The 10,369-nt window shown below is 34.5% G+C and overlaps 1 non-coding gene across 1 annotated transcript; it reads left to right on the top strand.

Annotated features, from left to right (window-relative positions):
• Positions 1-401: 401 nt before the first annotated feature.
• On the top strand, positions 402-505 carry LOC112713464 (small nucleolar RNA R71). Its single transcript, XR_003158437.1, has one exon. It is a non-coding gene; the product is annotated as a small nucleolar RNA R71 (small nucleolar RNA).
• The last annotated feature ends 9,864 nt before the right edge of the window (positions 506-10,369 follow it).

The raw sequence follows: 10,369 nt of genomic DNA, 5'->3' as shown, positions 1-10,369 counted from the left end.
AAGGTTCACTTAAGTAATTTACCTCTGCTATTGCAGGGTTATCAGGATCACAAGCTTCTTCTTCAGAAGATGCTTCTTTAGTACTGTTGGATGCATTTTGCCATCCATTCAGACTTTGGGAAATCATGTTGACTTGCTGAGTCAACACTTTGTTCTGAGCCAATATGGCATTCAGAGCATCAATTTCAAGAACTCCCTTCCTCTGAGGCGTCCCATTATTCACGGAATTCCTCTCAGAAGTGTACATGAATTGGTTATTTGCAACCATGTCAATAAGTTCCTGAGCTTCTGCAGGTGTTTTCTTTAGGTGAATGGATCCACCTGCAGAGTGGTCCAATGACATCTTGGAAAACTCAGATAGACCATAATAGAATATATCTAATATGGTCCACTCTGAAAACATGTCAAAAGGACACTTTTTGGTCATCTGCTTGTATCTTTCCCAAGCTTCATAGAGGGATTCACCATCTTTTTGCTTGAAGGTCTGAACATCCACTCTAAGCTTGCTCAGCTTTTGAGGAGGAAAGAATTTATCCAAGAAGGCTGTGACCAGCTTATCCCAGGAGTCCAGGCTATCTTTAGGTTGTGAGTCCAACCATGTTCTAGCTCTGTCTCTTACAGCAAAAGGGAAAAGCATGAGCCTGTAGACTTCAGGATCTACTCCATTCGTCTTAACAATCTCACAAATCTATAAGAACTCAGTTAAAAAACTGGTAAGGATCTTCAGATGGAAGTCCATGAAACTTGCAGTTCTGTTGCATTAGAGCAACTAATTGAGGTTTCAGCTCAAAATTGTTTGCTCCAATGGCAGGAATTGAGATATTAAAATCAAATTTGAAAAGATAAGAAGATAAAAAGTTAGATAAGATATTTTAAAATCAAATTTTTGAAAAAGATAAAATTTTGAAAAAGATATGATATAAAATATAGGATAAGAAGATATGATTAAAAAGATATGGTTAGAAAAGATTTAATTTTTAAAATTAAAATTAGTTACTTGACTAACAAGAAACTAAAAGATATGATTCTAGAATTTAAAGATTGAACCTTTCTTAACAAGAAAGTAACAAACTTCAAATTTTTGAACCAATCACATTATTTGTTAGCATAATTTTTGAAAATTTTGAAATAAAATTAAGAAAAGATTTTGAAAATAATTTTTGAAACTTTCGAAAATCATGAAAGAAAAATGAAAAAGATTTGATTTTTGAAAAAGATTTTGAAAAGATAAAATTTTTAAATTTGAAAATTTGACTTGACTTGTAAGAAACAACTAATTTTAAAAATTTTTGACTAAGTCAACTCAATTTTTCGAAAATTATGAGAAAATTAAGGAAAAGATATTTTTTTATTTTTGAATTTTTAATTATGAGAGAGAAAAACATACAAATGACTCACAACATAAAAATTATGAATCAAAACACATGATACATGCAAGAACACTATGAATGTCAAGATGAACACCAAGAACACTTTGAAGATCATGATGAACATCAAGAACATATTTTTTGAAAAAAATTTTATGCAAAGAAAACATGCAAGACACCAAACTTAGAAATCTTTAATGCTTGGACTCTAACAAACGAAAAATGCATATGATAAACAACAAAAAATACAAAACAAGAAGACTTACCAAGAACAACTTGAAGATCATGAAGAACACCATGAATGCATGAATTTTTCGAAAAATGCATAATAATTTCTAAAACATGTAATTGACACCAAACTTAAAAATTGACTCAAAACTCAAACAAGAACCAAAAATTTTTTTTTTTTATGATTTTATGATTTTTTTGTATTTTCTTAATAAATTTTTCAAAAATATTCTTTAGAAAAACGAAAATAAAGAAAAAAATTTTTGAAAGATTTTTTTGAAAAGTTTTTTAAATTAAAACAAAAAGAAAATTATCTAATCTGAACAACAAGATGAACCGTCAGTTGTTCATACTCGAACAATCCCCGGCAACGGCGGCAAAAACTTGGTGGACGAAATTGTGATCATCAACAATAGCTCTAAAGACTTGGTGCTCTCAAACATAAATCACACTTTGTCACAACTCCGCACAACTAACCAGCAAGTGTACTGGGTCGTCCAAGTAATACCTTACGTGAGTAAGGGTCGATCCCACAGAGATTGTTGGTATGAAGCAAGCTATGGTCACCTTGTAAATCTCAGTCAGGCGGATTTAACTAATTTAAGAGATTATTGGTTTTTCGAATAATAATAATAAATTAAATAGAAAATAAAGATAAAGTTACTCATGTAATCCAATGGTGAAAATTTCAGATAAGTGTATGGAGATGCTTGTCCCTGTTGGATCTCTGCTTTCCTACTGCTTTTATCCAATCTTTGTCACTCCTTTCTATGGCAAGCTGTATGTAGGGCATCACCATTGTCAATGGCTACATCCCATCCTCTCAGTGAAAATGGTCCAAATGCTCTGTCACAGCAGGGCTAATCATCTGTCGGTTCTCGATCATGTTGGAATAGAATCCCTTGATTCTTTTGCGTTTGTCATTACACGCAGCAATCGCGAGTTTGAAGCTCGTCACATTCATTCAATCCCGGAATCCTACTCGGAATACCACAGACAAGGTTAGACTTTCCGGATTCCCATGAATGCCGCCATTAATTCTAGCTTATACCACGAAGATTCTGATTAAGGAATCCAAGAGATATACGCCCGGTCTAAGGTAGAACGGGAGTGGTTGTCAGTCACGCGTTCATAGGTGAGAATGATGATGAGTGTCACGGATCATCACATTCATCATGTTGAAGTGCAACGAATATCTTAGAATAGGAATAAGTCAAAATTGAATAGAAAATAGTAGTAATCGCATTAAAACTTGAGGTACAGCAGACTCTACACCCTTAATCTATGGTGTTTAGAAACTCCACCGTTGAAAATACATAAGTGATGAAGGTTCAGGCATGGCCGAATGGCCAGCCCCCAAAACATGATCAATAGTCTCCTAAGATGAATAATAAAATAAAACTGAGACCAAAGATATCTAATACAATAGTAAAAAGTCCTATTTATACTAGACTAGCTACTAGGGTTTACAGAAGTAAGTAATTGATGCAGAAATCCACTTCCGGGGCCCACTTGGTGTGTGCTTGGGCTGATCTTGATCTTTACACGAGCTGCGGCTTATCTTGGAGTCGAACGCCAAGTTGTAACGTGTTTTTGGCATTCAACTCTGGTTCGTGACGTATTTCTGGCGTTTGACTCCAGAATACAGCACAGAACTAGCGTTGAGCGCCAGTTTACATCGTCAAATCTCAAATAAAATATGGACTATTATATATTGCTAGAAAGCTCTGGATGTCTACTTTCCAAAGCCTTTGAGAGCACGCCATTTGGATTCTATAGCTCGAGAAAATCCATTTTGAGTGCAGGGAGGTCAGATTCCAACAGCATCAGCAGTCCTTTGTCAGCCTCCTATCAGAGTTTTGCTCAGGTCCCTCAATTTCAGCCAGAAAATACCTGAAATCATAGAAAAACACACAAACTCATAGTAAAGTCCATAAATATGAATTTAGCATAAAAACTAATGAAAACATCCCTAAAAGTAACTAGATCATACTAAAAACTACCTAAAAACAATGCCAAAAAGCGTATAAATTATCCGCTCATCATTGGCGTTAAACGCCAGGACTGCTTGCCTCCTTGCTGCCGCCAAACGCCCAACCTGGTGTTTAGCACCAGAGACTTCTTGCTCCAGGGTGCTCTGTTATTCCATTCTGAGCTCTTCTGTCCCTGTTCTAAGCGCTATACATGATAACAAACATTAGAAAACCAAGGAAAAGTTTCAAAATTAAGAAACAAGAATAGAATAAAAAATAAAATTAAAATAAACTAAAAGATGCTTATGGTTGGGTTACCTCCCAACAAGCGCTTCTTTAATGTCATTAGCTTGACACTTGATTGTTGAATTTTCTTCCTCTTCTTCCAGTTGGTTAAAAGAAATGACTCCAAGGGGAAAGAGGAGAAGATTAGTGCCCTTGGATTTGAATTTCTCCTAACAAGCTTTCTCTTATTATTATCAGCTTGATTCTCCTTGATTGTTAGGGTAGGGATTGTATTGTTTCTTGTTGACATTCTCTTTTTCATGGATATCATCTTTTGTTCTTTGGTCACAATCCCCTTTTCAGTACATTCCTTAATTACCTCTACCACTCTGGATTCAGGATTTGGGTGTTGAGTGATGGGTGGAGTGTATCTTTCATCAAGAACCTCTTAAATTGGTAGTTCAATGAACTCACCCTCTATGTAGCTCTCTGCTTCATTGGAGTGTAAATTCCCATAATTGTTTTTCTCCCCGACAACCTCCTTTGTTCGTGCATTTTCTGCTTCTTCCATGTGTGATGGTGGAGAGTTCTCTAATTCACTAGGGTATGTACTACTTTGAATGATTCCCTCACATTATTTAGTAGGAATTTACATTGCTTCTCTTGTGAGGGAGTTTGCTTGTTCTTTGCCCAACGCTTGGTAATCACCTCTATATGCCCTTCTACATTCTTGACACTCATTCTCATATCATGTATGCAACTTTGAGCGGTCTCTCTTAATTCTTTTATGGTAAGCTCTAAAGCTGATAGTTCTTGATAAGGAAATGATGATTCTTGATATGAATAATGAGATGATGGCTCTTGATATGAGTAAAAGGAGCATGATTCTTGGTATGGATAGAGAGGTGGTGGTTCTTGGTATGAGTAAACAGGGGATGAGGATGAAAATTTTTGCAAAATTTTCTCTGTTATTTGCTCCAGTTCTTGGTGGGCAAGATCAAAACATGATGGTTCTTGATATGTGGAATATGGAGCACTGAAATTTCCTTGGTCTTGTCTTTCCTAACCAAAGTTTGGATAATTTCTCCATGCATAGTAATTTGAATCACTCCTTGGATGTGAGTAATAGCCCATGTGGTAAACAGAAAAGCAAGGAAGAAAGAACAGCAATAGACTTTTTTTTAAAATTCAAAAATAAAAAAAAAATAGAATACTAATTCGAAAATTAAAAAAATAATAACTGAAAATTTCAAAAAATTTAAAAAATTTAGAAATAAAGGAGTTTAAAAATTTTTGAATTTAAAAAAGAAAGAAAAAAGAAAGATTTGAAAATAGGGATGGAAGATTTTATTTAAAAATTTTCGAAAATTAAAAAGAAAAGGGTTTTGAAAATTTTCGAAATAAATGAAAGAAAGAAAAACTAAAGAAACATCTAACTTAAAATTTGAAATTAAAATAAAGATAAGATAAGAAAAGATAACAAAATTTAAAAATCAAGAAAAAGATAAATAAGATAAAGATCAAAGATTTAAAAAGATAACAAGATATGATTTGAAAAACAAAAGAAAATTAAATTAAACAAAAAGATCACTAACAGACACCAAACTTAAATTTGAAATTAAATCCAAATAAGATAAAGATGCAAGAATTCAATTTTCAAAAGTTCAAAAGAAAGGGTTTTTAAAAGAAAAAAATATTTTGAAATTCAGAAAGAAAGAAAAGGGAACACCAAACTTAAAATTAAGATAAGATAAGGCAAACAATTAACTAACAAGATTTGAAATTAAATATGGAATGCTTATTTTGAAAATTTTCAAAAATTAGAAAAAAAAAAGTCAAATTAAGATTTTGAAATTCAATTTTGAAAGAAAGAACTAAAGAAAGCACCAAACTTTAAAATTTGAATTTAAAATAAAGATAAGACAAGATAACAAGATTTGAAAATGAAGGAGTAAAGATAAGATAAAGATCAAAGATTAAGAAAGATAACCAAGATATGATTAAAGAAAATTTAAAAAGAAAATTAATTAAAAAGAAAAAGAAAAGATTTGAAATTTTCGTAATTTAAAAAGAAAAAGAAAATATTAAAAGACACCAAACTTAAAATTTAAAATTAAATTAAAATAAGATAACAAGAAAATTTTGAAAATTAAATAGGGAAAGATAAACAATATTAATTTTAAAAATTTAAAAGAAAAACACTAAAATAACTTAAAAATTTTGAAATCAAATAAAAGATAATAACTAAAAAAAATCGAACAAAAAGAAAGCAAACAAGATCAATTTTCGAAAATCAAGAAGAACAATAATTAAACAAAAATTAATAAAAATACCTAATTTAAGCAACAAAATAACCAGTAGTTGTCAATCATTAACAATCTCTGGCAACGGCGTCAAAAACTTGGTGCGCGAAATTAGAATTCACACAACTTTACCGACAAGTGCACCAGGTCGTCCAAGTAATACCTCAGGTGAATGAGGGTCGATCCCACGAGGATTGTTGGATTAAGCAAGTAATAGTTATCTTGTTGGACTTAGTCAGGCAAAAAGTAAAGAGAATTGTTGTTGTTGTAGGCGCATAAAACAAGAAAATAAAGAAAAGCAATTAAAGATTGTTAAAGAGATAATATATGGAAGTAGTTAAGGGTTCGGAGATGCTTATCTTTTCGGATTAACACTTCTTACTGACTATTTTAACTCTGGGATAAGTACTGTTTTGGTCCCTAACATTGAGGGTTAGAATCGAAACCGTCTCCATCGTAATTGTCGATTTAAAATCATCCTTAAGGTCTTTTTTTGGATTAAAATCGTCCTTTTAATTTTTTTGGACAAAAATACCGCACTACTACCAGCACCTTTACCTCCACCACCACCACCACAACCACCAACACCAACACCATCAATGAAATCAACACAAATTCAACAATCAAGGAATCAGAAATTCAACAAATCAACAAAAATTCAACAAATTCAATAACTAATTCAACACAAAAAGAAGCAGAAAGCAGAAAAAATCAACACAAGCAGAAGCAAAGCAGATGCAGAAGAAGCAAATGCAGTAGAAGAAGAAGCAGATGAAGAAGAAGCAGATGCAGAAGGCGAAGCAGGACCACTGGCAGCTTGTGGGTGGCGGAGCGACGGCGGCTGGGTAGATCGGCGGTGGCAGGAGCATGCATAAACGGCGGCAATGCACTCCATGGCTGGGTATATCGGCAGCTTGGGCTCCTCTTCCTGGCAACGCACTCCACGGCGGCGGCAGAAGCAAGCATGAACGGCAGCAACATCTTCCTCTGTTCGCGGTTCTAGAAGCAGCTCGTGGGCGGACAGGCGACGATTCAAGTGTCGGATGGTGGCGGCGGCTATGGCAGTGGCCTCCTCCCCTCCACCGGTGCTCCCTCTCTCTTTCTTAGATCTCCTCTCTCGCTGCTCGTGCTCGGTGGTGAAGGACCTAAAGGTGGCGGCGATGGCAAGCAGCGACGGTGGAGACCCGCGGTGAAGGCGAAGACCCGCGGTGGCCGCGATGGCCTCCTCCCCTCCCTCCTTCACGTTTCCCTCCCCCCTCCCCTACCCCCACCCCCCAACAAAAACGCGTTTCCTTACCTCCCCCTCCCCCCAAAACGTGTTCTATTTTTTTATTTTTTTATTTTATATTTTTTATTAAAATAAGGGTAGTTTAGGAATAAAATTAAAAATTTTATTAAAAAGGACTATTTTTATACGAAAAAAGTCCTTAAGGATGATTTTAAATCGACAATTACGATGGGGACAGTTTCGATTCTAACCCCCAATGTTAGGAACCAAAACAATACTTATCTCTTTAACAATAAATGATTCATTCTATGGCAAACTGTAAATAATTAAACCCCAATTCCTTGTAAATTTAATCTCCTCTGATTCTCATCAAAAGCCAGGGTCAGTGGTCATTCAATTTGAACGAGGGGGAAGATCAAAACTAGTTTAGCACCACAAAAATCTTAATTATCCAAAAGTGACAAGATTTCATGTCACATATCCCAATCAACCGTAGGTAATCCTCAATTTAGGAGGAGTGTTTTCAAGCTATAGCTCAAGCGACCTTGGTCAAAGTATCACAAAGAGATCATGTAGAATCAGAGGTCATTCTTCCGTTCCACCCCAGACTCATAGGATTAAGAATGAAAACAACACCTTAGAATTGAATCAAACATTAATTAAAAGAGAAGAGTAATAATATTAATCCATAGGAATAAGCAGAGCTCCTAACCTTAACTAGAAGGTTTAGTTACTCATACTTTATAGAGAAAACTAAAAGAAGATCAGAACTAATGTGAATGATCCTCCCCTCCCGGGAGGCAGGATCCTCAAGAAGAGGGATGTCCCTTATTTATAGTAAAAACCTCTAAGACTAAACCTAAAAGATGTTAATTGAAATTTAAAAGTTACAAGGATAAGATAAGATAAGCTAAAGAGTGCTAAAATCCACTTTGGAACCAACTTGGTGAATGTTTGTGCTGATGCCTAGCATTCAACTTGGATTCTGGCCGTTGAACTCTGGTCCCAGCTCTCTGTTTTGAGCGTTCAACTTAGGGGGTTGTTCCTTCTTGGGTGTTTAATGCCTATTTTGGCAGTTATTTTGGAAAAAAATATATAAATTGTTATATATTGCTGGAAAATTCTGGACGTTAGCTTTTTAACACCATTGAGATCGAATATATTGGATCTTTGTAGCTCAAGATATGCTCGTTGGAATGCAAGGAGGTCAGGATTGACAACATCTGCTATCCTTTCTTCGTCTCTGAGCAAGACTCTGCCGAATTCGCCCGAAATTCACTTAAAATCATTAAAATAACACAAAAACTCAAAGTAGTATCCAAAGATGAATTTTACACTAAAATATAATAAAACATAACAAAATCTAACTAAAAACACTGTAAAAATAACTTTAAAATGGTATAAGATGCTTACACATCATATTCCCATTACAAAAGCAAAAGTTTGCAATTTTTGTGATTAAACATCATAGTCATGCAAGTGTATGTATCATACACCTGGCCACATTGGATTGTTAAAATATTTAACTTTCCTTCACTTGCTTGGAAAAAGAAGATAAAACGGAAGTAAATAATAAAGTAAAAATTCAATCCAGCTATCAAGCCGATGTACTCTTACACAATGAATTCAAAACAAAATAGTAGATAACAACCAGAATGAGTTTGAGATGCCAAGAACTACCCAGAAATAATAGCAGAATGACATTTTGACTCATACTCAAGCACTGAAGCCATAGCCTTCAAACAAATATTTGCCTCCACATAAAAAAAATTTCAATAAATAGGTGACGCATGAGCATCTTGTCTATCTTTTCCTAGTGAATTTGCACTTAAATTGTTGAGTTTAATTAAGAATTAATTATATTTTAGCCACTATGGATGCTATTTTGAGTCTTGGGCAATTTTATCTATTTCAGGTAGCATTCGGCGGAATTTGACGGAGTTTTTGCAACACAAGAATCAAAGGAGATGGCTGCGAGGAGCGACACGCACGCGTGCCTGACGCGTACGCGTGATCTGGAAGTCTCCATGGCGACACGTGCACGTGACTGACGTGCACGTGTGAATTAAAGATTCCCTCAGTGACGCGTCCGCGTGACCGACGCGTCCGCGTGACTGACACGTACGTGTGACGTGCGCGATCTGCAAAATTTACAGAAATCACTGGTGTGGATTTTTGGCCGCGTTTTAACCCAGTTTCTAGCCCAGAAAACACAGATTAGAAGCTACAGAATGAACAAATCAAGTGGTCTCCACCTATCAGCGAAAGACTTGTTAATTAATTCAAATTTAAATTCAAATCTTATTTTTAAGAAAAGATATTATTTCTAGATAATTAGATTTTAAATTTATTAGGATTAGTTATAAATATGAATTTAGATGCCATCAGATGGGAACTCTATACATTTAGACACATTACATTTTTACCAGAACCCTTATTTTTCTTCTCTGAACCATGAGCAACTAATCCTCTATTGTTAAGGTTAGGAGCTCTGTCTATTTGTATGGATTTATTCGTTTGATCTTTCTAATTTAATCTATGTTTAGATTTATATTTCAATAATTATTTTCGCTCTTTATTTTATGAATATGGGTGGAACGGAAGTATGACCTATGTTCTAATTGAGTTCTTGTAAAACTTGGAAAAGCTCTTTACTTGAACAACAGCTTGAAAACATATTATACTGAATTTCTAATTGTTTGTATTTAACGGGATACGTGACATATAATCCCCTTATTTTTGGATAATTAGCATTCTTTTGGCATATAAACTAGAAATTGATCATCACCCTCTAATTGGAATTAATTTACCAAGAAATTGGCAGTTAATGAATTTTAGAGGAGACTAGGAAGGTTTAAGGAATTAGGGTCTAGTCACATATAGTTTGACATGAATTAAATCTTGCATGATTAAATTAGTTAGTAAAAAAGTTAATCTGGAAAAATAGATAACTCTGAAGCCTTAACGACCCTCTTAATATTTTATTCCAAAGCCATTTATTTTACTATTTTAGTTTCTGTACGATTAAACATCCAAATATTATTT

Source organism: Arachis hypogaea, chromosome 9, assembly GCF_003086295.3.
Source record: "Arachis hypogaea cultivar Tifrunner chromosome 9, arahy.Tifrunner.gnm2.J5K5, whole genome shotgun sequence".
In the NCBI taxonomy this organism is placed as follows: domain Eukaryota; kingdom Viridiplantae; phylum Streptophyta; class Magnoliopsida; order Fabales; family Fabaceae; genus Arachis; species Arachis hypogaea.
The sequence above is the reverse complement of the archived record's forward strand: the minus strand, read 5'-3'. Positions and strand labels throughout refer to the sequence as shown.